This window comes from Hevea brasiliensis, chromosome 2 (genome assembly GCF_030052815.1).
Source record: "Hevea brasiliensis isolate MT/VB/25A 57/8 chromosome 2, ASM3005281v1, whole genome shotgun sequence".
Classification (NCBI taxonomy): domain Eukaryota; kingdom Viridiplantae; phylum Streptophyta; class Magnoliopsida; order Malpighiales; family Euphorbiaceae; genus Hevea; species Hevea brasiliensis.
The window spans coordinates 27,168,739-27,187,066 of NC_079494.1; the positions used below are offsets into that span (position 1 = coordinate 27,168,739).

The 18,328-nt window shown below is 35.6% G+C and overlaps 1 non-coding gene across 1 annotated transcript; it reads left to right on the plus strand.

The window, feature by feature from the left end:
- The first annotated feature begins 17,983 nt into the window (after positions 1–17,983).
- On the plus strand, positions 17,984–18,090 carry LOC131178263 (small nucleolar RNA R71). Its single transcript, XR_009147397.1, has one exon. It is a non-coding gene; the product is annotated as a small nucleolar RNA R71 (small nucleolar RNA).
- Positions 18,091–18,328: the final 238 nt, after the last annotated feature.

The window sequence follows — 18,328 nt, forward strand, 5'->3', positions numbered from 1 at the left end:
ATCACTAGTGGGCCGGGCCATTACATTTGTGGTATCAGAGCCGCTCCGCGTGCAACCTTGAACGATGGTGGGGCAAACCTCAGCGAGGACGCTGAGTCCCATAAGGGGGGTGGATTGTAACACCCTAGGCAAATCCCACATCGGCAAAACACGGGAGAGATGCTGGTTTATAAGTTGATGGTTTGTAACCCCTATTGACGCGTTTTAAAACCGTGAGGGCTTCAGTCCAGAGCGGACAATATCACTAGTGGGCCGGGCCATTACACAGAGACCCATGTAACATTCTGCCAGAAGGAATCTAGAACACCGAGGAAGAAACAAAGTACACGGGCCGTGTAATTTGACCCGTGTAAATCTTGGAGACCCGTGTAACTTTCTGTGCCAATGCGAGAAAACCCACTCAGCTCCAGTAAGTTACACGGCCCTGGGCCGTGTAGTGATACACAGGCCGTGTATCCGTCGACAGTCAGATTCCTGATTTTGCTCTAGTTGTAGTTTTTGATAGAGACTCTAAAAAAACTAACCCTAAACCATTTATTATAAATAGAAGAGATAGCAGCCGACTCAAACATCTAATGCAGAGACTCCTCCACCACCATTCAGCAGCTTCTCCATTCTCTTTCTTCAATTTTCTTCTTTATTTTTATTTCTGTAAGCCATGAGTGGCTAAGTTTTTAATTCAATTCAAGGGATTCAAGTTCTTTTGCTTAATTTGTGAGACTAGGTTCTTAATTTAATTTATGTCTTTTTGAATATCTATTGTTTTCTGATTTATTTGTCTTTGATCTATTGAATGATTTGCTAAAAAGGGCTATTAGTTAATTATTTGATGAGATCAATTGCTAGTTCATCTTCATAATCCATAATTGTTGTGTAAGATTGAACATGAGTAGCAATTAGGTTTTATTGATTATGATCCCAGTTTTCGATAATAACCTAAGGAAACAATAGGATGGATTAAATGATTTATGCTTCATAAATTGTTGTTGAGCTTAACTACTTCCTTTTCTTAAAGTAGTTATTTATTTGATAAGGATTGCTTAATATCAACTCAGTTAATAATTAGAGTCAATAAGAGTGCTAGGCTCGAATTGATGAGTATGGGGAAATCAGGGTTTTACCTCACTGTTTAGTAAATCTACGTTAAATATTTAATAAGATATAATTGAATTTCTTTTGTCTATGATTAAATCAATGCATTAGAATGAGAATTACCTTGGACTAAAGTTTTTTTAAATTGAGATTTTCATATTTAGTTCTTTAATTTCTGATTTCTTCTGATTTTATGTTACAAAACCTCCCCCTAACCTTTGTTTCTTTTTTTTTTACATTACACAAGTGCACGAAATTTAATAATTCATTCTCTAGAGTTCAACCTGGACTTACCACTTATTGCAGAAAATATTTCATAATTGGTGATTTCAGTTAATTTAATTTCTGGTGGATTTTATACCCACCATCCATATCTTGTTATTTAGATTCTGATGATACTCATAGTTCATCTACAACTTGGGTTTTAGATACTGGTGCCAGTTCTAACATTTCTTATGATATGCAGGAACTAGCAAACAAAGAGTGTACCATGCTTCTCGAGATGTTAGACTCGGATTGGCGATGGCTCAACTCTTGAAGCTTCTGCATAGGATCTAAATCTTTTTACATGTCTGGACATGTTTTGTGTTTGAATAATATTTTATATGTGCCTGATGCTTTTAAGAACATCATTTCGATATCTAGTTTGACTATAGATGGTTATGAATTTCAGTTCATAGATGATGTTTGCAATATTTATTTTGGAAATAAATATGTTGGCTCGGGTTATATGCATGATGGTCTTTATTATTTGGATAATAATGACAAATACAAATTGAATGCAAGCAATCTAAATGAATGCAATGCCATGATGAAAATCAACTCAAGTATAAAATATATTTGGCACTTAAGATTAGGTCATATTGCAGAAGATAGGATTGCAAAACTGGAGAAAATGGGGATTTTATCCTCATAGGGTTCTGAACCTACTCCAACGTGTGAATCCTGTCTTTAAGGCAAAATGACCAGATCACCCTTTGTTGGACAAGGACTAAGAGCTGAAAATATTTTGGAGCTAATACATAATGATGTATGTGGTCCATTTAAAGAAATGGCTAGAGGCAGTTTTCAGTACTTTATTACATTTACTGATGATAAATCAAGGTTTCGGTATTTGTATTTGATGAAATACAAACATGAATCCTTTGAAAAGTTCAAAGAATCTAAATCTGAAGTAGAAAATAAAATAGGAAAAAGTATTAAAGCTCTTCGATCAGATCGTGGAGGTGAATACTTGAGTAATGAATTTGATGAATACTTGAAAGAGCATGGCATTATTTCCAGCTGACTCTTCAAGGAACACCACAGCTGAATGGTGTATCTGAAAGGAGAAATCGTACCCTATTGGATATGGTACGTAGTATGATAAGCTATACTGATATGCCAATCTCCTTTTGAGGATTTACATTAGAATCAGCTTCACATATTCTGAATAGGATTCCATCAAAATCAGTATCTTCCACACCTTATGAGATATGGCATGGAAGAAAACCAAGTCTTAAGAATATTAAGATTTGGTGTTGTCTAACTTATATCAAAAAGCTGAACACTGATAAATTGAAAACAAGATTAGAAAAGGTTCGATTTGTTGGATATCCAAAACAGAGTTTTGGATATTATTTTTATTTGCCTACATCACAAAAGGTTGTGGTAAGTAGAGATGCCACATTTCTTGAACAATAGTTTATTCAAGAAGGAGGCAAAGGAAGGCAAATAGATTTAGAATTGGAGAATTCTGACCAACTAATAGATCAGATAGATATAGATCCATCTAGTCAACCTATACCTGTTGATGAAACATCTACTGTAATTCCTAGCAGATCAACCAGGATATCTCACCCAGCAGTGAGATATAGTTTTCTTCATGAAGAAGAATAAGAGTTGTTTACTCATGAAGAAGTAGATCATGGAGATAATCCACTAACCTATGAAGAAGCTATATCAAATATAGACTCTTCAAAATGGATTGATGCTATGAAATTTGAGATTGATTCCATGTATAAGAATTAAGTTTGGGATCTTGTTGACCCACCTAAAGGTATTGTACCTATAGGGAACAAATGGGTTTTTAAGAAGAAAATTGGTTCTGATGGAAAGGTAGAGACCTATAAAGCAAGGCTAGTAGCGAAAGGGTTTCGCTAAAGGTAAGGAATCGACTATGAGGAGACTTTCTCACCTATTGCTATGCTTAAATCAATTAGGATTCTATTAGCAATAGCTGCATACTATGATTATGAGATTTGCAGATGGATGTCAAAATAGCTTTTCTCAATGGATACATTAAATAAAACATTTTCATAGAATAACTTAGGGGTTTTGAATCCCAAGATGGTTCCAAGGTATGCAAGCTAAAGCGATCCATTTATGGGATGAAACAAGCTTCAAGGAGTTCGAACATCCATTTTGATAAAGCCATTAAGTCATTTGGTTTTATAAAAAATGAGGATGAGCCATGTGTATATAAGAACATTAATGATAATGCTATCACTTTCCTTGTCTTATATGTGGATGACATTTTGTTAATGGGTAATGACATAGGTATGTTGACAGCTGTAAAGGTATGGTTGTCAAATGCATTCTCCATGAAAGACTTAGGGGAGGCAACCTATATTCTTGGGATTCGCATCTATAGAGATAGAGTGAAAAGAATAATTGGTTTATCCCAAAGTCTATACTTGGAAAAAGGGTTAAAGAGGTTTAAAATACTTGATTCCAAGAGAGGATTGTTAACAGTGAGACACGGTATCCACCTTTCTAAAGAGATGTCTCCAAAACACCTAAAGAAAGAGATAAAATGGCCAGGATTCCATATGCTTCAGCTATTGGAAGTTTGATGTATGCAATGTTGTGTACTAGGCTGGATATCGCATATGCTATTAGTTTGACTAGCACGTTTCAATCCAATCCAGGTTTAAAACACTGGATAGCTGCCAAGAATATCCTTAAGTACTTGAGAAGAACTAAGGATTTATTCTTGATATATAGAGGTGGTGACTTGCAATTTGATGGTTATACTGATTCTGATTTCCAATCAGATATCAATGATAGAAAGTCTACCTCTGGGTATGTGTTCATTTATGATGGAGGTGTAGTCAGTTGGAAGAGTTCCAAACAGAGTACGACTGCATATTCCACTACAAAAGGTGAGTATATTGCTGCATCAGATGCTGCAAAAGAAGCTGTTTGGATAAAGAAGTTCGTGACAAAACTTGCAAAAGTTCCTTCCATTGAGTCAGCAGTTCCACTCCACTGTGACAACAATGGAGCAGTCATACAGGCTAGGGAACCTCGGTCTCACCAGAAATCCAAACACATAGACAGGCGCTACCATATTATCAGAAAGATAGTTGGGCGAGGCAATGTAGCTGTTAGTAGTATGCCATAGAGCATATCATTTAGTATGTATCTTGTACATGATTTTATTAATAAAATGCATTTTCCCTTTTCCGTTTACATAATATATTTATATGTAATCGAAAAGGTCCATTGATATTTTGTTAGAAATTCTATTCTTAAGTTGTTAAGAATATGAGTGACAGTATTTCTAGTACAAAGTATCATAAATAGGTTCACAATTGAGGATACTTCATAATAAGGACATGACTTATCCAAAAAGATTGTATTGATGTTTGTTTCCAAGTTATTTATATGAGATATAAATAAGATGGAATGGTGAGTCTCATGCCATATAACAAACATGATAAGTTCGCCGAACTAGTGACACTTATAACAAGCACATGGAGTTTACTCTTGTCAATGCATTGTCATAAATCATATTAGTGCATATAATTTTTAGACCTGAGATAGCACATTTATCTTGTATATAGGTAGTTTGAGTTTGATACTGCTTTCATACTTATACTGTGTATGGGTATATGGGCATGTGTTGGCTCCTACTAGTTATATATAGAGGTAGGTGTTGATCAAGATGAAATCTGTTCCTCTAAGTAAATAGAGATAAAATCCTATGTTTATTTAATTATTCTTGATGTTTCAAGTTCCTGGCTAGGAATGATAGATTTATTCAGAAAGAGTTTCTGATGAGAAAAATCTTTTTAATCAAGAACTAGAATTAAAAGAGAGCATAATATTCATAGCAAATGGAGTTTGACATAAACCATGACTCCAGCTTGAGTTGGGATATTGTAACAGAGAGATTCTAGTGCATGGTAACATATGATAATAGGTTCATTTAAGGTAATCCTTATTACTAATTGGGTGGCCATGGCATGCTATGCTAGGTGTTAACCATGGTCTATGAGGTGCATAAAATGTTTTAGAGAAATCATTTATGGTAAAAAAGAGTTCTGATGATATTAAGAGTTGATGTCATGTCTCATTGCCAATTAGTGATGAGCCTAGTAAGTCACACATATACACAAGTTATCATCTAATTAAATATGATTTAATTAATTAATTAAAGAGTTTAATTGATTAATTAAATAGGTTTGGTTTGCAATTAGATTGCAAAGTCCCTAGCATGACTTGAAACCAAATCTAGTTTATTGGATGTACAGTATAAGTTAAATTTATATTTAAAATATTTAAATATAAATTTAATTAATGAGAAATTAATTAATAAAGATTAATTAATTGATTTATATTTGATATAAATTGATAGAAGAAGAGAAATAATTATTTTGGATTGAGAACTCAAAATTAAGACACAGGGCCATTTTGGTCATTTCATAGGGTGACATGTGGCACCATATGATGGTGACACATAGCTCACACATAAGCTTGCCAAATATTTTTTAATCATGTAAGATGATTAAAATTAAGATTAAATATAGGTTTGACACTTGGCACAATGTGATTGGGTCAATTAAACCTAGAACTAATCAGCGGGTGACATGTGGCAAGGGTTTTATGTGTTGACCTACCTATATAAGTGTTGTTATGAAAAGAAAACAACACAACCAGCAGCTATTCTCTTTGGTGCCGCCACCCAAGAGGTTCCCCTTCTCTTCATCTTCTTCTCTCATCAATTCCAAGAGATTAGCAAACAATCTCTTGAATTAAAAATACTATAAATTATTTCTAGTGTCCTGTTTACATATTTAATTTCTTAAAAGGCAGAACTTGATTTTCTAATTAATAGACAAAGCTTTAGAAGCTGTTCAAGAGCTGCCATAGGTGTTCTTAGTGTGGACAAGCTAGAGGGATAATTTCTGGTGTCCTGAAGACGCATCCGAAAGGCACAAATACACTACAATGCATCAAAAGGTTAGTGTATTTGTTCTTGATTTAATCTAGAGTTTTAAAATTAATCTCATTAATTTTAAAATCTTAAATGGCAAATACATAACCAAAAATGTATTAAAAGTATTTTAATATGTTGTTTATCATTGAAATCAAATTGATAAAAATAAATCTTGCATGAAGCATGTGACCCTAGGTGAAAATTTTTTTACGCTCGCTTCCTTCAATTGGTCATGGTGGTGCAAGGTTTGGTTTTTTAATTTTGATGGGGAAAATCGCAAGTATACGGTCGTCTCAAGTAATAAAGTGATGAATCAAATCGCTCCTCCACGAGGATTTGCTGTTTCGAAAGTCTAATTATGGTAAAAGTGATTCCAGAGTTGGGGGTTTATGCATAAATTAATTGGGATTTGTCTTGGGCATTCCAATTTTTAGGGAAAAATAGAGTTTGAAGGAAATTGATTCTAAATCCTTTTGAGATCTTTTTCAAGCAAATCAAAGTGTATTCTAAAATAACCAAACCTACTTTCGTATGTATTTGATTACTTTAAAACCCATTAAGTTTTGTAACCAATAATTAATTCCTCTTAAAGTCCTAGTTTATTTCTAAATCTAGGTGATTTTAAGTTCCAATCCATGATTACCCATCAATGACTTTCACCTTTCGGTCCTTCAATCAAAGATTAACACAATACCCAATGGGTACCAACATTAGGCAAGTAAATCAAGCACACAAGGAAGGAATCAAAACTCATATTCATATAAAATAAGGAAATACCCAGTCCAAATCCACAAATTAATCTAAGACATATTTTCCAACTCTGAAATCTAAAGAAATTACTCACTCATAATGGTATTTACAAGAAATATAGATGGAAGAATATAGAAAAACATGATAAAAGGACTGAAATGGGAAAACCCAGGTGGAAGAACCAAGGTCTCTGGTTTCTGGAGCTCCAAACTCGTGCAGCAGCTCCTCTTCCTAGAGAGAATGGCGCCTCCTCTCTCTCTTTCTATTAAATTTTTTTTCCTTTTTGTTTTTCCTCCCCTTCCTCTTATGGCAAAAATAAGGAAATGATGAATTTATATGGTCCCTAAAAGTTGCCCTAAAAGTAAATAAAAGACAAGGAGTGGATAGGAAATGAGGTGTAAAATTATCCAAGTCAGCAGCACTATTCACGTTCTGGGCATTCTGCTTAGGGTTCGGCTTAACCCTAAGCAGCTTCTTAGCAAATTTTAGCCTCTGGTCGCACTGTCTGCTTAAGGTTAAGCAGACCTTCAGCAAATCTCGGCAGACTTAGAGTAAAATAGACTTTTCTGCTCATGCTTGACCTGTGCTGCACCTTAAGCACTGTCGCTTTACCCTAAGCATGATCTTAAGCAAAGTGTCAAGCAAATTTCGGCTAGTTTGCTCTTTCAAGGCTTGATTTCTTCAACTTTCCTCCATGCTTAAAGAACTTCAAATCTCTTCAAATTATTTCCTATTACACTCATTGATCTTCGATTTGCCACAAAATCCTATCAAAACAACAAAAATTACGAAAATCAAATATAAAGTATCTAAAATTAACAAATAAGATAAAATAAAGCTAAAAACATAAAATATACTAAAATATGAGGGCAAAATGGATGCAAAACTATCCTAAAATGCCTATATGAAATGAGTGTAACAAATTCCCCCAAACTCAAATCTTTGCTTGTCCTCAAGCAAATTAAAACAATTAATGCAATTTGGGGTACCTTACCTTAAATTTATGAAAATTACTTATCCAAACTCTTAAACTTACTTTTAGCCACCAACACACCATATACCCACTTTCAAGATGCAAAGAGTTCAATCCTTACCAAAGTTATCATCGCTTAGCCTTGCATCAATTATCCATATCATCAAGCCCAAACCAATCAATCACAAAGAATAATCATGCCTAAATAGACTATAGGGTAATCCATAAACTAAAGTGTCCCAAATAATGATGGAAGTAAATGAATGTATTAGTGATATCACAATCCCATAGGCAATTCTTCTATTCCAATCTCCACTAATGTAGCAAAACACTATCAAAAGATCAAAAGGACTTTCAAGGGTTGTAATGGGGCTAAGGGGGTGATAATGTGGCTAACAAGAAAAGGATAAAGGCAACAAAATATGAGAATAATCAAATTATTAAAAGATCAAGATACAATTTTTTTTTTTTTTAAATCAATTGGGAGAAGGAACTTTACAACTTTTCACCAATGCTAGCATATAATTTTGAAGCTTTTAGAGGGACTACATAAATATCATTGACTTGAATTATAATTGTCCCTTTCAATTCACCCCCAAACTCATTTCTTTGTGTACTTGGGTGGTGAATTACTTTACATACCATAATTGAATTTGCTAGCTTTCTTTTTTTTTTTTTTTTCACTTCTCCCAACTAATTATTATCATTTTTTTTAATTTTTATTTTATTTATTTATATGTATCTATCACTCAAAGAATTATTCTCATGGAGGGTAGGTAAGTATTTGGGTTTATGGCTAGGTATTAATGTGGGTTCCAAAGAAATAAGAGGGATAAATGTAGGCTCAAATTGGTTTCAAAGGAAATTTTGAAGTGAGGTTGGCTAAGGCTAAAATGTGGGTTTAAAATTCAAAAAATGCCTAGATCATTTCTTTTTCAAGTGTATGCTATGATTTCGCCTTGAAAGGTTTAGAAAGATTGTTCTAGGATTGGTGAGACATCAATTAGCTACTTCTCACCCTAGAGTTTTCTCTAAGCACTCAAAGTCAATGTAACTGATTGGGTGGCCCTTGGCTAAGAAGATATAAACTAAAGCAAGAATCTAATAACTTTGCACCTATCTAGAACTTTCAATCCATCAAACCCTTCTAAAAGTAAGCTCAATTGCTCTTCAAAGCAATTCTCAATCCTCCAAGGACAAGGTAAAAAAAAAATAAAAAAAAATAAAAAATTATTTTTTATGATATGCATGATCCTAAAATGAATGCACAAATCAAATTAAAACTAAGTGTAATCTATATGAAAAGTATATGCAAATGTATGTGTATGAGTATAGACATGTGTGTGGTTTATGTATAAGTGTATGAATTATCTATATATGGATGAATGAAATGCAATAAATGAATGAATGAATGAAAATTTTAAAGAAAATTTTAAAAATTTTGCAAAAATTTTGCCCTCACCCCCAAACTCAAATGAAACATTGTCCTCAATGTCTAAAATGAATGCAAAGATGGGCAAAATTGTGTAAACTAATCAATTAATGAAATTTATACAATTGGGGATTAAATTAATATAAGCTCAAGAATTCCAAAATTAGCTCAAAATGATATTAACAATGAAGCTTTATAGAGAAAATGTGAAAAAGTATCCCAAATGTATGAATTTACACTGCTTAAGATGTTGCTTAACTCACAAGCAGGTAAAGCGAAAGCATAAGCATTGGTAACATACCATAAGCTTAAATGGTGTAAGGGTAAGCTGTTTCCTCCAACTGATGTGGAACAGGTGTGGCTCAAAGAAAATTTGTGCAACTCATCAATGTCAACAAAATTAGGATTGAAGAAAAAGATAAAGTGCAAAAATAATGTGCAAGAAGATGGAAAAGTGTAAAGAAATAAAATCTAATAGTTAAATCAAAAATTAAACTAAAAAGCATTCACAGAGTATCTATGTCCATAGCAGAAAATAAAATAAAATAAAGTAAAGTAAACTAAAGGAAAGAAGTGCAAGTATAATTATAAAAACTAATTATCAAAGTATTACAACTAGTACCAAAGTTCGAAAACTAAAATAAACAGATTACAAAATAAACTTAAAATGTAAATTAAAGCTGCCACATCGATCAAGCTCGCTATTAAGTCTTTGTTCTCGCATCGTGGTCCGCTTGAGTTCTGCAGAGGTTTATTGTGATCCAAGCTTGTAAGGCTTTCCAAATTTTCTGTGAGGTCTTTCATTTCTTGAAACATGGCTTGGCCCCAATGATATAAGTTGTTATAGAATTGGGCCAGTTTGTTGTAAAGCTCCAACATTTGAAGTTGATGTTGCTTCTGTTTCTTTTTAAGAGATAAAAATCTCTTTTTAAGTTTCTTTTCTAGCTTCTTATTTTGGTTAACCTGCTGCTGACCCATGGTTTCAATTTTGATTTCTAAGTTCTTCAAGGTAGCAAGAATTTCTGTGTTGTCAGGTGAAGGAACAGATGGTTGGACAGTGAAACTTGTTATTCTGGATTCCAAGGATCTTAAGATGGATAAAATGTCTGCTGAAAACTGTGGGGTAGTGGTTGGTTATGGTTCTGCTGGTGTAAAGGTAGTGGGGTCTGTAGTACCAGTGGTATCACAATGCTGCTGTAACAGAGTATAGGTATGGCCTATTTTCTCACAAACATCCATATGCAGCAACATTGTGCTGTCTATATAAGATTCCCTAAACCGGCAAAGAATTTATATAGACTAGCATCAAAGCTAAATGAGTTTGCTATAGCAGTTATATACCCCCCAAAAACTATACTACCTTTAGTATGCTTTGTGACAATTTGGTGCCAATGAGTGGCTATGAAATGGGCTGTGCTTACTTGTTTTCTCTCCTTCATGCACCACAAGAGAAACAAGTCACCAGCACCCACAATACTGTTACTGTGTCCCCTTCCTAAAACAGTGTAAGAAATGAACCTATGGAGGTATTTCAATACATGATCAACTATCCTAGAGGCTTTTGCAGTCCTCTGTCTATAATAACCCCCAAAAGGTGCAATATCCTTCCAGAATTGAACAGGGTCATAAACGCTTTGTCGCCACTCAATGTTTTTATACCCGAATCTCGAAAACCAAAAATCGCATTCATAGCAGCCATGTCTAACTCCCTATCAATTCCAGCACATCGAAAATATATCATATCTTTATGTTTAGGCACTGTTGGTTTGAAACTCAGCCTTAAGGAACTCAAAAATTCCAGGGTTAAATCCTTATACACTGGTTCCCTAATTTTAGCAAAATCAGTCCAGCTAACAACATCCAAATAGGCAAATACAGAATCATAAATGCCTAATTCTTTCAAAATCTGCTCATCCATATACTTGTTTGCCAAAATAGTTTTAGAAACTAATTTCTCATAGGCCTTTTTCATATCCATATCCCTAAAAGCCCAAGGTAATGGAGAAATTACCTCTTCGATATTATCTGCAGATGATGCAGGTGCTGGAGAGTGTAAGGGAGACTGAGGTACTGGTGTTTGGACCGCTGGTGTTGGGGTTTGCGAGGAAGACCTGGTCCTTTTGCTAACTGGTTCAGAGGACGGCTGAGGTGGAGAGTTTAGGTCGAAAGGAACAAAGGGTACTCATTTCCGTTTTCCGACAGGGGTTTCTTTGGGTCTACCTGCGGCCCTTTTTGTTTTGCCTTTTGTTTTTGTTTGGGTAGGCGCAGGTTCTGGGGAATGGGTGTCGAGAATTGGTGTTTCATTTGGCAGCTCGGATTGCGGCGAGAGGGGAGTCGGCGGAATGAGAGGTGGTATTTGGCTTGGGGGTGGTGGCGGTGATTGAGGTGGTGGCGATTGTGGTAATGGTGGAGTTTGTGGTGGCGGTGACTGAGGGAGTGGCGGACTGGGGCTGGGGTTAGGGTTTTTGGGAAATGAAGATGGAGTACCCATTTTAGGTCGAAATTTGCTGAGTTTGGGTTTGTGGGAAGACCACATTTTCGTTCTTACCATTTTAATGAAAGGAAAGAAACTGTTCGGCTTCCTGTAAAGATTGCCGGAAGAAATGGCGTGGGAAAAGAAGTCGACGAGGTTTATCGGGAGTGTTGGCGGAGGCTTTTGGAAAATTGGCGGACATCTTGGGCTATTTTAAATTGTGGGGCAGACCTGTTGTAAGATGGGCCATGCTTGGGGTTAAGCATAAGGTTCAGCAGAATTTTCTTAAGACTCTGCTTGACAAGCAATGTCATCAGCAAGTTTCGGCAGGTTTTGGGAAAAATTGTGATTTTGCTTGCCAAAAACAGTCCAAAAGCTATGGAATGCTATCATGACCCTCAGCAATTACCAAATACACATAAACACCATAAAATTGAGGGATTTAAGTTCATCATCTCTTAGCACTCATCAAACACAATATATTCATTTAGCTTATGCAAGCATTTTTCAATTTAGGCACCAATTGTGACTATCTTTTTGCACATTCAATGAAATGGTCTCCTTTCTAAACTTATACCAAAAGCATATTTTCAGCAGCATTTTAGACAAGTTCCAAGCATTCAAGAATTGCAGAAAAGACATAGAAATTGACCTTTTTAGTAGCATGAACAGTTGCAAAAATTTGCAGACTGCAAAAACTAGCAGTAACTCAAACAAAAACATGCAATTTCTAACATACTACAAAAACTATATATACACTAAAAGGTAAAACTTAACAAACACTATTTTTGCACTTCAATAAAGCTCACATCAGTCCTAAATATCAAAATTGATCCTCATTCAAGTTGCATTTCACAGAATTTACACAAAACACAAAATCAAACATGTGCTATCACGTATATTGCAATATCAGCAATTTAACACAAGTTTAAAGGTGTTACTGTTCACAAGCACTGGATAAAGTGTAGAATTTTGCTTATACTTGCTTCCTTTCAATTCTTTGTTTTTGCCACAAGTGTAAACTTGCCCAATCTTCATGAATGACCTACAAAAGATAAACAAATGTCACTTTTGAGTTTAATGAGGGTAAAAACTGAAAATGAAGTGAAATGGAAAATTAATAATCTATAAAAGGATACGCTTGGGTTGCCTCCCAAGAAGCGCTTGTTTAGGGTCTTAAGCTTGACCTTCCACTCCAATTCTAAGCATCCCTGATTGGGGAACTAAGCCATGAAACCTCTACAACCCTTTGCGTGGGTTCTCCAACAATATAATGCTTTAATCTCTGCCCATTAACTTTGAAAGTCCCTGAGGTTTCATTGCCTATCTCAACAGCTCCATAGGAGTATACCTTTATAACGATGTAGGGTCCTGACCATCTTGACTTTAATTTTCCCGGAAATAACCTTAACCTAGAGTTGTATAGAAGAACAACATCACCTTCCTGAAATTCTTTCCTCCTAATATGCTTATCATGCCATCTCTTAGTTCTTTCCTTGTAAAGCTTGGCATTTTCATAAGCATCCAGTCTAAGTTCCTCAAGTTCATTTAGTTGCAGCATTCTTTTTTCTCCTGCAGTTTTTAAGTCAAAGTTCAGTGTTCTTATGGCCCAATATGCTCTATGCTCCAACTCCAAAGGTAAATGACAAGCTTTCCCATAAACCAATCTAAATGGGGTAGTTCCAATAGGAGTTTTAAAAGCTGTTCTATAGGCCCAAAGAGCATCATCTAACTTTAGTGACCAATCTTTCCTTGAACTATTCACTGTTTTTTCAAGAATTCTTTTCAGCTCTCTATTGGAGTCTCCACTTGACCACTAGTTTGTGGATGGTAGGGTGTTGCAACCTTATGCTTCACTCCATATTTTTGCAATAATCTTTCAAATTGATGGTTGCAAAAATGAGAACCTCCATCACTTATAATGGCACATGGAGTTCCAAATCTTATAAAAATGAACTTTTTAAGGAATTTAATCACAACTCTTACATCATTAGTTGGAGATGGTATAGCTTCAACCCATTTGCTCACATAATCTACTCCAACTAAAATGTATTTGTGTCCCAAGGACGATGGAAAAGGTCCCATGAAATCAATGCCCCACACATCAAATAATTCCACTTCCAATATATTTTGGAGGGGCATTTCATCTCTCTTTGAGATATTACCCATCCTTTGACACCTATCACATGCATTTACAAACTTCCTCACATCCTTAAACATGTGTGGCCAAAAGAACCCTGCTTGAAGAACTTTTTCTGCAGTCTTTGTCGCACTCATGTGACCCCCATAAAGTGAAGAATGGCAATCTTTGATAACATTCCCTATCTCCTCATCAGCTAAATATCTTCTAATCAGCCCATCTCCACATTTCTTAAACAAAAATGGCTCCTCCCAATCATAATCCTTCACATCAAAAAGAAATTTCTTCTTTTGCTGCCATGTTAGATCAGGTGGAAGGATTCCACACACTAGATAGTTCACAAAATCTGCATACCAAGGGGTTTTTGCATTCATGATTACTAATAGTTGCTCATCAGGAAAATAATCATCTATTGGGGGTTCTTTTCCCAGATTGTCTCCTTGTTCTTGCCTCAATCTAGATAGATGATCCGCTACCACATTTTCTACTCCTTTCTTATCTTTAATTTCCAAGTCAAACTCTTGAAGGAGTAATACCCACCTTATCAATCTAGGTTTAGCCTCTTTTTTCTGAAGGAGATACTTGATAGGCTGCGTGATCCGTGTATACTATGACCTTAGACCCCACAAGATAGGACCTGAATTTATCTACTGCAAATACTACTGCCAAAAACTCTTTCTCTGTAGTAGAGTAATTTATTTGAGCATCATCTAAGGTCCTACTTGCATAATATATTGCATACACCTTCTTATCTTTCCTTTGTCCCAAAACAGCCCCAATGGCATAATCACTAGCATCGCACATTAACTCAAAGGTAATGACCAATCGGGTGTTTGCATAATAGGCGAGATATCAAAGCTTCCTTTATCTGCGAAAAGCATTCATACAATTAGTATCAAAATTAAATTCCACATCTTTACTCAATAAATTGGTAAGAGGTTTAGAAATCTTAGAAATCCTTGATGAATCTCTGTAAAATCGGCATGCCCCAAGAAACTCCTCACTCCCTTCACAGATGTTGGGGGTGGCATTTTCTTAATAATTTCTACCTTTGATTTATCCACCTCAATACCCCTGTTTGACACAAGATGTCCCAAAACAATTCCTTCTTGTACCATAAAATGGCACTTTTCCCAATTCAAAACTAAAGTGAACTCTTCACATCTCTGCAAAACCTTAGACAAGTTAGATAAGCATTCATCAAAAGATTTACCATACACAGAAAAATCATCCATGAACACTTCCATAATACCCTCAATCATGTCAGAAAATATGGACATCATACATCGTTGAAATGTAGCAGGGGCATTACATAGTCCAAACGGCATCCTTCGATATGCAAAGGTACCATAAGGACATGTGAAGGTAGTTTTATCCTGATCATCTGGGTGAATAGGGATCTGAAAAAACCCTGAATAGCCATCCAAATAGCAAAAATAAGAATGATGAGCTAGTCTCTCAAGCATTTGATCTATAAATGGTAATGGAAAATGGTCCTTTCTGGTTGCCTCATTCAATTTCCTATAGTCTATACACATTCTCCATCCAGTTACAGTTCTTGTAGGTATTAGTTCATCATTTTCATTTTTCACCACTGTGATGCCCCCTTTCTTAGGTACAACATGAACTGGACTTACCCAATTGCTGTCAGAAACAGGGTAAATAATACCTGCATCAAGCAATTTCAAGATCTCCTTTTTCACAACCTCTTTCATATTTGGATTCAATCTCCTTTGTGATTCTCGAGAGGCTTTATGGTCATTTTCCAACAAAATTCTATGCATGCACACAGAAGGATGTATTCCTTTAATATCATCAATGGTATAACCAATTATCCTTCTATGCTTCCTAAGAACTCTCAATAATTTTTCAACCTCACAATCAGTCAATTTAGCATTAACAATCACAGGATATGTAGAATTTTGACCTAGAAAAGCATACCTGAGATTTGTTGGAAGAGGTTTCAACTCTACCTTAGGTGCTTCACCTTTTTCAAACTTTGATGATGAAGTTGTATCTTGCTTCAAGTTCCCAATCTTTTCAATATCAGCCATAGGAAATGGTGGATTTCCTTCCAAAATTGTAGCATATTCTGCAGCTTCCTCAATCTCATCCCCTTTTTTGATGTTATGAACCAAACAAGCTTCTAAGGGATCTTTAGGATGTTGTTTTTTAAGCACTTCTTTAACCTCTTCATCTATCACATCAACTCTCAAGCATGAGTTTGAATCATCTTTCTTTTTCATTGCTTGAAACAAATTAAATTCAACTTTCTCTTCCCCAACTTCTAATGTAAGCCTCCCATTTTTTACATCAATCACAGCTCCAGCAGTAGCAAGGAAAGGTCTACCAAGAATAATAGGAATATGTACATCCTCCTCCATCTCCAATACCACAAAATCCACTGGTATGAAAAATTTCCCAACTTTCAGAGGAACATTCTCAACTACCCCAATTGGAAATTTAATAGACCTATCTGCTAACTGTAGTGATATGGTAGTAGGCTTCATTTCTCCAATCTTCATTTTCTCATAGATAGATAATGGCATCAGACTAACACTGGCTCCAAGATCGCATAAAGCCTTATCTATACTGATATCCCCAATGTGACATGGTATGGAGAAACTCCCAGGATCTTTCAGTTTGGGTGGAAGCTTATTTTGCAAAATAGCCTTTGCTTTCTTAGTGAGAGCTACAGTCTCAAATTCCTCCAATTTCTTCTTGTTAGATAAAATTTCCTTCAAAAATTTGGCATATGAAGGCATTTGTGCTAAGGCATCAGTGAAAGGAATAGTCACATGCAAAGACTTCAATACCTCCAAAAACTTCCCAAATTGTTTATCCAATTTTGCTTTTTGAAACCTTTGTGGGAATGGTAAGGGTGGCATGTAGGCTTTAGGTGCAACATATTTAGGTTCTTCATCTTTGCTCTCCCTCTCCTTACTTCCTTTTTCTTCCACTGAATTTTCTTTCTCAGCTTCAATTCTAACTTCAGCTTCAATTTGTTCATCTCCTTCTCTGCTTTTCTTTTCTTCAACTTCCTCTTCAATCTTTTTATCTCCATTCTCCAATATTTTTCCACTTCTCAATGTAATAGCCTTGCAATGCTCCCTTGAATTTTCTGGTTGGCTAGGAAGCTTCCCAAATGCTTTGTTACTTGAAGAGCTAGCTTTTTGAGCTATTTGATTCTCTAACATCTTGTTGTGTGTTGCCATTTGATCCACTTTAGATGTTAATTGAGAAATCATTTCTTGTTGACTTTGATGGCTCACAAGTAGAGTTTCAATCATAGATTGTCTAGTTGTGCTTGTTGTGGTAGAGGTGGAGCAGGTGCATTTTGAGGTTTAGAAATTCCAGGAGGAGGGCCTCTATTCTGCTGAAAATTCTGATTTTGTTGATATCCAGAAGGTTGCTGAAAATTCTGATTTTGCCCTTGTCTACTTCCCCAAGAGAAATTTGGGTGGTTTCTCCATGCTGGATCATAAGTTGCAGAAAATGAGTTACCACCTGGTCTTTGATTGTAGTTCCCCACATAATCCACTTGCTCACTTGAAAAATCTTGATTTAGTGCAGAAAAATCTGCTGCACAATTGACATTTGCAGCTCCAACTTCTACTGAATTACTAGAACCTCCGGCTAAAGAATCTACTTTCATGCTTAGCTTGTCCATTTTCCTTGTCAAAGCATCAAACTTAGCATTAATCATATTCATGGCATCAAGCTCAAACATACCAGCTGGTTTCTTGATCTCATTCCTCTCACAACTCCATTGGTAGTTGTTATAAGCAATTTTATCAAGAGCGGAAAAAGCTTCATCTTCAGATTTCTCCATAAGGTCACCTCCAGAAGATGCATCAATTGTACTTCTAATAGCTGGTGAAACTCCATTGTAAAAGTGTTGAACAAGCATCCACTTAGGAATCCCATGATGTGGACATCTCCTTTGCAAATCCTTGTATCTTTCCCATGCTTCATACAAGCTCTCATCATCTCTAGGTTTGAAAGAAGTCAGCTCATTTCTTAGCTTAGCTGTCTTGCTTGGTGGAAAATATTGAGCCAAAAATGCTTGAGAAAGTTCATCCCATGTTGTGATAGAACCCGGTGGCAAAGAATGTAACCACTCTCTAGCTCGGTCCTTCAGAGAAAAAGGAAATAATCTGAGTCGAATTGCATCATCAGAAACTCCATTTATCTTCAACATATCGCTGATCTCAAGAAAGTGTGCTAGATGCACATGTGGACTTTCACTTGGATTTCCTCTAAAT